The 14,698-nt window shown below is 41.8% G+C and overlaps 1 pseudogene; it reads left to right on the forward strand.

Moving 5' to 3' along the window:
- Window positions 1-12,994: 12,994 nt before the first annotated feature.
- LOC146575900 (uncharacterized) lies at window positions 12,995-14,382 on the forward strand (annotated as a pseudogene).
- Window positions 14,383-14,698: the final 316 nt, after the last annotated feature.

Below are 14,698 nucleotides of genomic sequence, written 5' to 3' on the forward strand. Positions count from 1 at the left end.
AGCTTTTGTCCTTTCTGTTTTTCTAATTTAAGCTGGAGTTGAACGTCTTTCACTCTAGATTTTAGATGACCCATCTCTTTTTCTTCATTGCCAGCCTTTCTGATCATCTGGTTCACTGGTCCAATGAGCTCCTGTTTTTGTTTGAATAAAGCGTATTCGGAAGACTTTACCATATCATTGTACTGCTTTTTAAATGATTCCAGCTCCTGTGTTTTATCTAGTAAAGCTGCATCTAGATCCTTGCATCTGGTACGTAGACAGTTCAGCTGTTTTTCAAGAAACTCGGTCGTTCCAACAAAGGGGATGCCTTCCACACCGTCTGTCACGGCTGCCGAGGCGAGCCGTGTGGAGTTGGAAAAAGGACCCAAGAGCAAGCAGTGTATGAAAAGATTAGTGGAGTTTATTTACAAGGTGTCAGTGGCAGGAACAGAAAACGAATAATGAGACAAACTAACGGAAACCTAAACTGGGAAAACTAAAGAGCAACTAGAAATCCACAGGACACGGGGAGAAAGGCAGAGAGACGCAGACTGACGGAGGATACAGAGACGCAGAGAGACACAGATGAATGCAGAAAAGCGCGGACTTACATGGAGTAATACAGACGAACCGGCAACAGGCAGGAGAACACACAGGGCTTAAATACACACACCAGTAATCAGGGGATAAGAGACAGGAGGGCAACACAGCTGGGAGAAATCAGAGCTGACGGGACAGGGGAAATGTAAACTGAACACACTCACATCAGACATGAACCTTCAGAATAAAACAGGAAATTAACAGACAGAGAACCAGACAGGACACTGAACTTGACAGGCAGACTCATGAGCAGACACAAAAACACCATGGACAGACAGAGGGAACACAGAGAAGTGGGAGCAGGCAGGCAAAGAACAGAAACCTAACAAATGGCAAAATAACAACAGAATACACACTCGGAATGAACAAAAGCATAAGGAAACACAAAACACTGAGTCCTCAGACTCAGGACCATGACACCGTCTACGTATTTCTTTTTCAAGTTGTGGAATATATCCCTAAATTCCACCTTTTCTTTTTCTCTGAAGTGACCTGCATGTGGAAATGCCTTTTCAAAGGACAAAACGCACTGGTACAATTCCTCTTGGAAGTGGCGCTTTTTCTTTTCCAGGCAATTCGTTTTTTGTGTGAATATTTCTGTTTGCTTTTTTGTGGCGCGCAGTTGCTCTTCCAGTGAGATCTTTTCAGCCAGTGCCTGATTGTGTGCCGTTTTTACTTTATGCCTGTCCACTGCTGTCTTTCTGTGTTCTTCCTTCTCTTTACTTAGTGTCACAGTTCGGCTGTGTGGCAGGCAGGAGAAGGACCCAAACGCAAACTCACAGAGTCAAAAGTTAAACTCAAAAAACACAGCTTTATTGCTGGCGTGGAGTGGGACACGAAAAACAATACAAAATAACCTAAACTGGGAAAAACTAAAGCACAAGGAGCCACAGGGAAAAATCACACAGCTATGATGGAGGACGCAACACTGACAAAGAGAAACATGGGGCTTAAATACACTGAGGGATAACGAGGGGGAATGAGCCACAGGAGGAGAGCACAGCTGAGAGTAATTAAGCAGGACGAGGCAAGGGAAGCAAAACTAGAAACATTAACATAGAACAGACTGTGAAAGTAAAACAGGAAACACACTGACGGAACTCAAGACATGTGGACTTAACAGACTGGGGGAGACAGAACATAGGGATCTGAAACATGGAACAGAAAGGCACAGTAGATCAACATGAACATAACAACGCCACAGGGGAAGAGTAAAACTGAACACGATGAACACAGAAACACCAGACCTCTTCACAATAAAACAGGAAACATAATGAGACGTAGACATGACAACCCAAACTTCACAATGTAAGACACAGACATGAAACACATGAAAAGCAGGGGAGATTTACCATAGTTGGAAACACGAGGGGGAAATAATAAGAACTAGAAACACTTAAGCATGATAACAAATGAACTTAGGAACCTGAAGGGCTTACATAAACTAAAACATCAAAATGAACTAAAACTCAAAACACTGGGTCATAAGACCCAGGATCGTGACACTTAGGGCCTTTTTTAGGTCTTCATTTTTCTTTTTCAGAGAATCATTTTCATCTTCGACCCCAGCCTTCGTTTTCTTTTCAAAGGCCAGAGCTCTAATATTTCTCTGGCATTTCTGCTTGATCGCCATATTCTGGGCCTTTTGGTCGTCTATCACTTTGCCCATTTGACCTTTCTCCTCTGTTAATTCTTTCATGTTTTTAACCATAAATTCATTTTCGTCTTGTAACTGTGTATTACGCGACAAAACACCGTCAATCCAACACTGCGAGGATTGACGTTCTTCCTCGCGTTCCTTACCCGCATTGACGGTCACACCTCTACTATTTTTTACTGCCGTCTGCAGCTTTTCTATTTTGGAGTCATACATGTTGATCACCTCTTCTAACTTCCTGTCTGCAGCATTTGCTTTGTTTTCCAGTTTTTTAGTATTTTCCTGGTAAAACTGCTGCATCTTATTTTTTTCCTCTTTGTGGCGTTTCAATAATAATTCAACAACTTGGCTGTTGTGAAATTGCTGACGTGCCACCTTTTCTTTCTCTGTTTCCAGCAGTCCTTGCAGGACTTGGACTTCGTCCTCGTGTTTTTCTTTAAGCTCAGCCAGAGTTTTCTCCGTCTCTGCGCGGAACTTTATGAGAGCTTCGTGGTCATCTTTTATTGAGTTTAACCTGTCTGAGATATTTGTCCTGTCATCAAAGACCGAACCCAGCATCTTATTATTCTGCAAAAGTTCATTGTTTTCTTTTGTTAGATCCTCGATCCATTTCTTATTGACTGTATGGAGTTTTTTGAAGTAGTCAAGCTCAGTTTTAAGCTTTTCAACCTCATCGATCATTGGATGCAGTCTGTGGTCGAACTGTCTGGCATATGTTTCTTTTTCACTTTTGTTAACCATTGTTTTCAAGAAATTAACATCTTTTTCTTTGTTAGGTTTCAAACTCATTTCTGCTTTTTATGTGCTGTATCACTCCAACAAAACGATAGCTCAATAATCAATCCACTTTGACAGGTTTCGTCTATTTAAGGACTTGAACATCAAAGGATGAAAGGACTGTCACTATGACATCACCACGTTCTGTGACGTAATGTCATTAAACGTCACCACGTTCTGTGGTATGTGATGGGCAGTAATTAGTAACAGTCTTAGTTGTGCAGGCGGAGACGAGACGTAGATGGGAAAGGAGAGGGGTCCGGGTGAGGTGTGAATGGAGTCCGAAAACACAAAAACTGTTGCAAGCTGGGTAGAGAGGCAGGTGCGTGGAACAAAGAAGCTGCGAGCAGACCGGCGTCGGACTGAGGTCAGGAATATGGAGGTGAAAAGCTGGCATCCAGCGGGCTGCTGAGAGCACAGGGAAAAACAATTAAAACAGAGTTTAACTATGATGAGGTTCTATGACTGAAGCCTTCACTAACTGCCAGGTTAGTCGACATCCTGGCACTGAATGTTTGAGGCCACCGGCACTAGTGATGTGCGATACCACTGATTTCCTTTCCGATCCGATACAAAGTAATATTCAGGGTGGTATCGACGATACTGATCCGATACCGATACTTTGTACAAAAACTTATTTTATTTATTGTATCTCAAATTATAGCATCATAATGACTACAGGACATCAGAGTACTTGTTTCCAACAATGCTTAGTTTTAATATTACTCTTATTTCTCTTTCTGGGTCGCAAAAAAACTTTTAACATATTTTCAGGTGAGAATGTAAACTTCAAAATATCTGAGCCCATCGACACATTGTTTTCAAACCCCTGTGGTCTTTCACTACTCGGGTTAAACATGATATTTAAGTCACTTAGATAACTTAAAAATGTTATTGTTTGGCTTTTTCAGTGTTTTATTTGTTTGTGAGAAAATCAGTTTGGCTGAGATTAAAGTTATTAGATTAGATTAAATAAAATGTAACTTTATTAATCCCTCAGGAGGGTTTTCACACAGCTAAATAAACGTCAAACAGAAAACTGATTAAACAGAAGTGTGAGACGGTCGAGAGTTTACGCCAGTGCCCGGTTATATTTTGGATAGCAAGGAGCTGACGGCAGTTTCACTCCACCGAGGGAGCTCGTGCCGTACTACCCAGCTTTCTTTAGACCACGAAGGCCGGGCCCTCAGGTGGAACCAGCCTCTGAATTTGGACACCCCCGCTGTTTCCGGACATTTAATGTATTTTATCCGATAAATAAACACTGTAAAATGTATTTATCCCCCCAACAGCCTTTGTCTCCCTAGTGTGGCCACGACACCTCACGTTTTTGCCACATGTATCACAAACCACGTGTCAGTTTTTGTGGAGGTAAAATAGGTTTGCACATGACTCCAATTACGCTCAGCCATTGTTGTGAGTGCGCACGCCAAGGGGCTGCAAGACAGACAGCCTATTTCGCAAATGACTATGAAAGGCGGAAGAGGAAGTAGTTCCTTTGAGTGTAGACAATCCGAATGTTATCCGGTTGTTCAGTGATGACGCGACGAATCCTACTTCCGGGTCTAAAGTAGTCTGCGTTTAATATGGCTTTTGTGTTGTTAACATGTTTAATGTTATGTATTTTCTTCTATTTAGTCTCAAAAAGCTCCTAAAACAGTCAGTGATCACTGTTGACCTCCCTCGGCTTTTATTACCACTAATCATTTATTTAAGCTCAGTTTTTAAAACCTTAGGATGGAACCACAGCCCAGCCCATGCAGCAGTATATGAATGACTGACCTCGTATTGTGGATGGATTATCTCAGTTGTTCTCCTGGCTGAAGTCTGGTCCTTTTACAGCATCCTGCCATGCGATTACATTTGTTCCTGACCACCGAGAACACTCACGTTAACTTTTATTGAGTGGAAAAAAAGTTAGCTTGTTTATATTATGCTAACATAGCTGTGTCGCTAGCGGTCACGTAGCACATCATTATATACCAGCTAGCCAAACTTCAGTAACCCAACAATCGTCACTGCTGTTTAGTTTTCTGTCTTCATTTATGTTGGAAGTGATAACAGAGCTGTACGTTTGAATTTGTTTCCAAAACCCCGCAGTCAGGACATGCTATATTTTATTTAGATAGAAGCTAGCGAGCTAACTCCCTGCTAACTTCTAACTCCGTTAAATGTCATAAATTCCGTTTTCATGGATGCCTGGATGTTAAACTCAATTGTTACACCCGGTAGAGCAGAACACTGATCATTTTATTAAAGATGAAAGACTTTAGACAGTTTTTCAACTCTCAGTAATGCCATAGTGATCGTTTGATATATGGACCTGCAGCGGAGTTTAGACCCAGACACGGCTAGTGACGTCAGACTGAACAACCGGATAGTTTCTTTCCACTGTGTTCCTGTTAATGATAAACTACAAATTTACCCTAAATTACTAAAATATCGATATTTTAATGTGAGAATCGATTCTAGAACATAAATGACTGGTATCGGAGGAATCGATATTTCAGGATCGATCCGCACATCACTAACCGGCACGCTGGAAAAATCCAGAACTCACCCGACCATGACAAAATCTGAATTAGTCAGTCTACACATGCTCCAACACATTGTGAGGTGATTGTATTGGAGCTAGAATCCCCAAGAGAGGCAGGTGCGTCTTCACAGATCGGCCAGTGTAGGTAAAAATGACAATCTCGTTGACTCACGAAGCAAACCCTGAGCTGTGGCTCCTCCTCCCGATCCAGCGATAAAGCAATTTAAACTAGAGGTGGCCCTACCCTTTACCATTGAAAAAAAAAACAACAGTGATCAATAGAGCAATTTCAGGTAGGCAGACTCTTGCTTTGACCAATCAGAGAGATTGGGTCTAACCTGAACTGGAAGTTATCGCCTGTCAGAGTTTGAGGTCATAGAATAGAATAGAATAGAATTCAACTTTATTGTCATTGCACATGTACAGGTACAGGGCAACGAAATGCAGTTTGCATCCATCCAGAAGTGCTTTAGTGATATAGATATATTACAATATATATTAGCAATAATATAGATATGTGAGTATATTACAGAAATGGGTCTATTATGGTATGTTATAATGTACACGGTATGAAGTATGTTGTGAATATTCTATAACTATAAGTATGTACAGGCTGTAGTGAGTACAAGCTATGTACAGGATATGAACAGGATATAAATATGAAAAACTATACAGAATATGAAATAAATAACTTTACAGAAATCTGAGATATACAGCTATACAGAAATGGGAACTATGCAAGTTGTAAACAGTTGTAGGGTTAAAAATTATCGAATGTACAGAATGATTATTTACACAGAACTATACAGTAGTGCAGTTAAGATAAGTGAGGGTGTAGGTAGTTTCTACAGAGGCTATATAAAGTGCTAGTGGTTGTGAGTGGTGGTTCAGTCCATGTTATTATTGTGTGTTTGAGGGTACAGTTGTCCATTGTGTGTGTGTGTGTGTGTGTGTGTGTTCAGTCCATGAGTTTAACGTGGGTCAGATGTCAGGAGGCAGAGTTCAGGAGTCTGACAGCTGTGGGGAAGAAGCTGTTCCGGTACCTGATGGTCTTAGTCCGGAGGCTCCTGTAGCGCCTCCCAGAGGGCAGGAGGGTGAAGAGTCCATGTGATGGGTGACTGGGGTCTTTGATGATTTTCCCAGCCCTTTTCAGACACCGCTTCCTGTAGATGTCTTTCATGGCAGGAAGTGGTGCTCCGGCGATGCGCTGGGCAGTTTTCACGACCCTCTGCAACGCCTTCCGGTCCGAGGCAGAGCAGTTCCCGTACCAGACTGTTATACAGTTGGTCAGGATGCTCTCGATGGTGCAGCGATAGAAGTTCACCAGGATGTCTGAGGACAGGTGGTTCTTCCTCAGAGTCCTCAAGAAGAGGAGGCGCTGGTGAGCCTTCTTGACCAGCTTGGAGCAGTTGGTCGTCCAGGTGAGATCCTCGGAGATGTGGACTCCCAGGAACTTGAAGCTGCTCACACGCTCCACAGCCGTCCCCTTAATGTGGATGGGTGGATGTGGGTCAGCATTCCTCCTGTAGTCCACGATGAGCTCTTTGGTCTTCTCGGTGTTAAGCAGCAGGTTGTTTCTGTCGCACCACTCAGCCAGACGATCCACCTCCTCCCTGTAGGCAGCCTCATCGTTGTCACTGATGAGGCCAATCACCGTGGTGTCATCTGCAAACTTAATGATGGTGTTGGAACCATCAGCAGGTCTGCAGTCGTGGGTGAAGAGGGAATAGAGGAAAGGGCTCATCACACAGCCTTGTGGTACACCGGTGTTCATTGTGATGGTAGATGAGCAGCGGTTATCCAGCCGGACATGTTGGGGGCGGTTGGTCAGGAAGTCCAGTAACCATTTGCAGATGGGGGAACTGATGCCCAGGTCTGTCAGTTTCCTGATGAGTTGTGAGGGGTGGATTGTATTGAATGCTGAGCTGAAGTCTATTAACAGCATTCTGGCGTAGGTGTTGTTGTTGTCCAGGTGTGAGAGGACAGAGTGCAGTGCGATGGAGACTGCATCCTCTGTGCTCCTGTTCTGGCGGTATGCGAATTGGTGGGGGTCCAGGGTGGGGGGGAGACAGGATTTGAAGTGTGCTAGGACCAGCTGCTCTAAGCACTTAGTGATGATGGGGGTGAGTGCTACTGGGCGGTAGTCATTGAGGCAAGATGGGTTGGAGTTTTTGGGTATCGGGACGATGGAGGTGGATTTGAAGCAGGCCGGTACCACAGCGTGGGCCAAGGACAGGTTGAATATGTCTGTCAGCACTCCTGCAAGCTCCCCAGAACATGCTCTGAGAACACGCCCGGGGATGCCATCAGGACCTGCAGCCTTGTGGACATTGATCCTGCTCAGCACCGCTCCTACATCGGTAGGGGAGAGAGTCAGAGGTTGGTGGTCTGGCGTCACGTCTGCTTTGGTTGTGGTTGTGGGGTTCCCTCGCTCAAAACGAGCATAAAAGTTGTTGAGCTCGTTGAGGAAGGAGACATCAGAGGATGCGGGGGAGGGTTTGGTGGTCCTGTAGTCTGTAATGGTCTGGAGTCCTTGCCACATGCGTCGGGGGTTGGAGTTGGAGAAGTGTTCTTCTACCTTCTTTTTGTAATGGTGTTTGGCTTTTTTGATGCCCTTCTTTAGATTAGTCCTGGCTGTACTGTAGGCGTGTGCATCTCCTGACCTAAAGGCGGTGTTGCGGGCCTTCAGGAGGAGACGAACATCCCGGTTCATCCAAGGCTTCTGGTTGGGGTACATGGTGATCCGTTTCTGGGTGGTGACACTGTCTGTGGTTTCGGAGATGTAATCCAGTACAGATGAGGCGTACTGGTCCAGGTCTGTGTGGGTGAACATATTCCAGTCTGTGTTTTTAAATCTGTCCTGGAGCACTTCGTCTGTCCCCTCTGGCCACACTTTAATTGTCCTCACAGCAGGTTTCACACGTTGGATGAGTGGTGAATACCTAGGTGTGAGGAACAGGGAGAGATGGTCCGATTGTCCAATGTGGGGGAGGGGTGTGGCTTTGTAGGCTCCAGCCAGGTTGGAATACACATGGTCTAAAGTCTTGTCTCCTCTGGTGTGGCAGGAGACATGTTGGTGGAATCTGGGGAGGACTGTCTTTAAGTTGGTGTGGTTGAAGTCGCCAGCAACCATGTCAGACCAGTAGAAAAAAAGTTACGTTTTTACTGTAACACCACAAACATTTTTAACAAAATATCTTCATAACTTGAAATGCAAATAGAAATTTTTAATTTAAAAATGTATCCACAAGTTTTGCAAACAACAAAGTTACATGCAATCTTTTACCTAAAAATGCAGCAAAGGCTAAAACCGGTGTTTTAGCTAGCAAAGTGGTGTGGCTGATGTGGTGTGAAACCACGTTAATGACACCGTGTACAACCATTGGAGATGTGAGCAGGACAGACAGATCAATTGACGGAAAAGTGTGGACTTTATACTAGTTTTTAAATTGTGTTGATAGGCCACGTAAAACCAGAGTTATGCTAAAAATATATTCAATGTTTGTTTTTCTTCCTGAATACTATCGCTGTTTATATTTACTGCGGGAAGAAACAGTAAAAACTGCGTTTTATAAGGAAAACGTTCAAAAGCCTGTGAGCAAAAACCAAACCATTGAGATGTGAGAGATTTGAGACATTTAGCGCAAATCTTGTGTAGTGTAGTCAATAGTTTTGTTGTGTGTGTCAGAACAATGAGGCGACTGTTGAATGTTACAGGTGTTACAGGAGTGATACATCTCCTGTTGTTCTCCTTAATCTCATAGTGGACAGAAATTATTTTTGGAGTGGCACAAATAATTTGTGTGGCATCAAATTTGATGCAGAACAGCTGATTGTTCTGTAAATAGTTTGAAATGTTTATTTAAAAAAACGCCTTGGCTGCATTTTAAGTAAACAGCTGCAAAAAACTTTGTTTGCATAGATCAGTTACTTTTTTGAAGACGTAATTATATAATTAATTGCCCAACATTGGTCATTATATACTGTATTTTGCAGACAGAGAGTTACAGGACTCTCTCCCAGACCACAGACTCATACTCATAATACAAGTCAGAGCTTTTTTAAAAAAAAAAAAAAGAAAGTTGTGTTTTCAAAATTGGAGTTCAAGTTATTTTTACTTCCAATAGTGTTAACATACTACACAGGTCATGAACAAGATTTTTTTTTAAATTTTTGTTGTAAGTGGGCTAAAGGAGTTAATTAAAAAAAAGTCTAACATAAATTTAAATGTTGTAATTTGATTATTTTAATAAACCATGTAACTTGGATGGATTCAATGCTGACGTGACCACAGTGCACACGCCTGCTGTTGCTCACAGTGGTCCAAGGGACCGCTCAGAGAGTTTGTGTGTTCGCTCAGACACATGAAAAATTAGAGGGAACATTGGACCCAAGCTTCGCCCCCACAACAGGGTCCTCAACCGTCCTGGAAGAAAGTCTAGTGTGGTATTCTACTGATCAGCTGAGCATGCCACCTCTCCCAGTTTGTGTCCATAAACCTCTTTGTGTGCTCCCCTGTTGATCTTCTCTCATTCCTACACTGCTCTTTTGATGGTCATGTGATCTGTACACCTAAATACAGCCCAGTTATTGTTGTTGTTCACACCTGACGCCTGGGCTCATAAGTTGTCCTCAATATCTTGCATTTCCATCCCCCGTTTCTGACTCCCTGCCATCTGTCTTCTCCTTGATATTCTTCTATAATGAAACCTGCAATCATTGCAATCACCAATGAGTCAGCTGAATGGCTAGCTTATCACTTTAACTGAATTTTGATTTATGTGAATGTATTGTGCAGGTACTTTCTCTGCTTCGCCCTCATTGCTTGCTTTATCTGAGAACATAATCTGCCTTCTTTTAGCTTGGGGTAGGCCTCACTTTATGTTTTAAATTAAAACGCTTGAAGACAAAGTGAACTCTGGACAAGCGTGCGACCTAACTGAAGTCCAGGTGGGCTTCTTGATAATCACATTTTCACACTCATCTCGGGGCACATCCGTGGTGTTCTGGTGCCAACCTGTCCCCTCCGTTTTTTGAGTGCCCCCCCCCCCCCCCCCCCCCACATATAAAAAGAGACGATTTATTTTATAATACTTTAAACAACAGCATATAAAACACCGTTTGCTTGCGCTTGTGTGTGTGTGTGTGTGTGTGTGTGTGTGTGTGTGTGTGTGTGTGTGTGTGTGTAAAACCTGAGATGTTCAGAGGTCTTGCTTCATGGTATCGAGCAGCTCACACAAAACAGGGTCTTTGTATTTTAATGCAGGTGCTGATGTAAACCACAATTTTCAGCAAACATCTATCAGGTCATTGCACTTTTCTTTATTTTTAAAGCTTAAGTATGCATACATGGGATATATTAAAAACTGACAAGTTGTTTGAACATATGATGTGAAATCACTTAATTAACCTGCTGGATTTGCTAAAAGTTAAAATATTTATACTACTTTGGCTAATGGGTTTTGCACATTACTCTTAGCTTAGTAAGTGGCTATTAGTGAGGGTCATGATAATCAATTCAATTGCGTAATGGGCTGACTAAGTATTTCCAGACTAAGAGAAAAAGTCAGTGAACATATCCGTTGGTTTAGGTGTAGGCTTAATCCATTTCTGAGAAAACTGAAGAGCATAAGTGACGTTCTTACTTGGATTTATCCAAATTCATGTGAGTTCCAGTCTGTTCAGCCTGTTTCTGTGTAGCACCAAGCAGTAGACCTAAACCTGGATGTGCTTCTGGGTTCTGCCTCTAATGAAAACAGACGAGTGTAAAATGCAACCATTGTTTGTAGTTTGCTGCCACCTACTGAGTGAAAAAAGAACTGAAGCTGTAAAAAGCAAACACGTTACAACAAAGTTGCTCCTAAATTCCTAATGATAGGCTTTATTTTGTTTCAGTTTCAGCTCACCATTCAGCTCATCAGACTGTTTTCCCTTTACATTTTGATATAATAATGATGGATTGCATTTATATAGCACTTTTCTAGGCACCCAAAGTGCTTTACAATTCCACTATTCATTCACTCTCATATTCACACACTGGTGGAGGCATCCCCAGAGCCACGGTCGCCCCATAATAGCTTTTTTGTACTACTGATACACATATTGTTAATTAATTACTGCCTTTTTCTTCCATTAGAGTAATATTTTCTTGAGCTGTGTTACTGGATTTGTTCAAATATTGTCCTTCAAGAGAAGGACATTTGCTCTCAACTCTTTCCTTGTTGAAATGTTATTCCAAGGAAGTGAGTTTCCTACAGGGTATGGAGGGTTAGTATGTGTTAATGGTTTCAGTGTCATGCAGGGGAAAGTAGCATTCAGTGGAAGCTTCTCGGTGATTGTTTTAAATCCAAATGTGACCCTTATTTGTGGCGCATGTTAGCATACAGTCAGCTCAGGAGTTAGTATCAGTGATCTGGTTGTGAAATGAGTAAATACAACCTCAGATTATCACATATTGACTACATCTATGTTTATGTAGCAAAGGTTGAGTCAAAATGCAGAAGCAGTATGTGAAAAACTATACTGTTACTGTTTCCATGGGAATTAAAAGGGTAAGAAGCAGTCTGTTGGAGCTATTTGTTCTTTATTTTTATTTTTGTTCTTATTTTTGAAATTAGTTAAAGTTTGTTGTTAGTTTACTTATATTTTGGGGTTTATTTGTCGGTTAATATTTTGTTTTAAATGATTTGTTTGTTTGTTGTTATTTTGTTAAATTAGTAAGAGCTGTAGGGCCATTTTGTTTCTATGAATAAAGAGACTGGTATAGGACCAGCATGCATTGGGGTGGGCCTGTGGTTTTTTACCAGAGCAGGAGAAGCAGCAGGAAGGATCTTGTTATTGCTTGCCAAGATGGATAAATAAACCAAAACTCTCAACTAAAATGTTTGGACAATGGACTTCTTTTGCCTGCGTACGAAATATTACCTCAATGCAGCAGTGGCTTGTGGACTTTAAGTTGTGGGACGTTTGATTTTTCAAAAGTAAAGGAATTGCCACTACACAAAGTAAAAAACCTTCCCGTGGACAAAGGATTAATCCTTCATTAATGGATATAAGGATTTCAAGGATCACCGTCGAACTCGAATAAAAGTTATTGGATCGTCTGGTGAGTAATCCAGACGGATTTGATGTTGAGGCCTGGATCAACATGTCACTCGTTCGTCAAAGCTGGTGAGTGATAATATTGTTTAAGCCGTAAAGGAAAACGGTGAAGCTATTGGAGTTTAAAGACATAATTTCACTACAAAGGCGGATGAACTGAGTTTTGACGTACTAAATTGGTGCAAAATTGGATCGCTAATTGAAACATGCCAACGCCCTCTGTGGAAATGTTTGTCCGCTGCAAAAGGCAGGTAAATGGATGTCATGTTTGTACTTTAGGCTATGGATTCTCAATGTGCTGTGCATCTTTATAAAGTTTGAAATAATCCAAGAGGACAATAAAAATGTCGGATATTAAGAGTAAACGAGAGGATGACACTGAGATGCAAGCAGAGAAAAGAAGCGTTAAATTTAGGCCAAAAGGTTTGGATTTGTATATAAAGACATGCCAAGAAAAGCGCAGTTCAATGTGTAAGCAAGCATCTAAGTACATGGGGAAAATTTCCGCTTTAATGACCTCATATGAGAACGTTAAGGAAGTGTCTTCTGAATTTGGGAAGTTTTATTAAATGCTATCAAGATGCAAACGTTTTGCAAGAATCCTTTTTAAGTTTGCCACTGCCAGAAGATGAAGTGAAAAGGCAAAATGCACATTTTCAGTCGAAGGTGACAGCATTCTCTGTTTTTATGGACAAAGTAAAGGTTTGGTTGCAGGAGGCGGGTGAGCCGTATGCTGAACAAAGCAATACTGTTCGTAATGATAAAGCTGTTGAAAGTTTGGATGAAATAAAACCTGAAGACAGTGTCTCTAATATCTCAAGTGTAAAACCACCTTCAAAAACCTTGTCACAGCAAAGTCGAATTTCATCAACATCTTCCGCATGCATTAAAGCTGCGGCTGACAAGGCAGCGCTCATGGAGCGACTCGCTGCATTAAAGAAAAAACATTCTATCGAAGCGCAAGAGGAAAAACTGAGAAAAGAAAAGGAGACATTATCCTTGGAAACAGAGCTGGCAGCTACTAATGCAAAGCTTCGTGTCTTAAAAATAAATTCAGCTTGTAGTTCTGAGCATTCTGATGGAATGAACTCTTTTGAAAGAGGGCACGTACAAGAAGCGCCTAGTTTAAATCCTTGTGCCGATACATTTGTTCCAACATCAAGAGATTACTCTGGTATAAATTCTGCATCTGAATCACAAGTAATCGTACCTAGACAAAGTCAAACCCAACATCAGGTTGATGATTCAGCTCAAGTGACGCAGCAAACACAGCCTCAGTCTCCTACTTTGACTGGGAATTGCACGAAGGAGATTGTAAATATTATGCAAAAACAAAATGACATCACTACTTTGCTTGTAAAACAAAACTTATCTTCTGTCCTCCCCGCCAGAAACATCCCTGTGTTTGATGGAGACCCTTTACAGTACAGATCATTTATGAATGCCTTTGAAAATAGAGTGGAAGCTAAAACTGATAACTGGAGCGACTGTTTGCATTTTTTAGAGCAGTTCACTAGGGGGCAGCCTAGGGATTTGGTGCATAGTTGTCAGCACTTACCTCCTGAGCAGGGCTATTCCACAGCCAAAGATCTTCTTGAAGAACATTTTGGGAACGGAAATAAAATTGCCTCTGCATATATGGAGAGGATTGTGAGTTGGGTACCTATTAAAAGTGAGGATGTGAAAGGTCTACAGTCATTCTCTCTTTTTCTTCAAGGATGTTCGAATCTAACACAGCAAGTTGTTTATATGAAGGAGTTGGATTTACCCTCAAATATGAGAATGGTTGTTATGAAGCTTCCATACAAATTAAGGGAAAAATGGAGAGTTGTTGCCTATGAACTGCAGGAACAAAATGGTTACCGAGCAGTATTCACTGATCTGGTTGCCTTTATAATAAAACAGGTAAAAGTAGCATCGGATCCAGTGTTTGGCAACATCCAAGACTCACAATCTGGAAGCAGCTTTAAAGCTTCAAGTTCTACCAAGCAAAGAAAAAAGGGAAGTAGTTTTGCCACTAATGTCAGTACAGTGCCAGGAATCAAAGC

Source organism: Mchenga conophoros, linkage group LG4 (assembly GCF_057382185.1).
Source record: "Mchenga conophoros isolate Kocher_MC1m ecotype Shallow Benthic linkage group LG4, M_conophoros_male_GT1.1, whole genome shotgun sequence".
NCBI lineage: Eukaryota > Metazoa > Chordata > Actinopteri > Cichliformes > Cichlidae > Mchenga > Mchenga conophoros.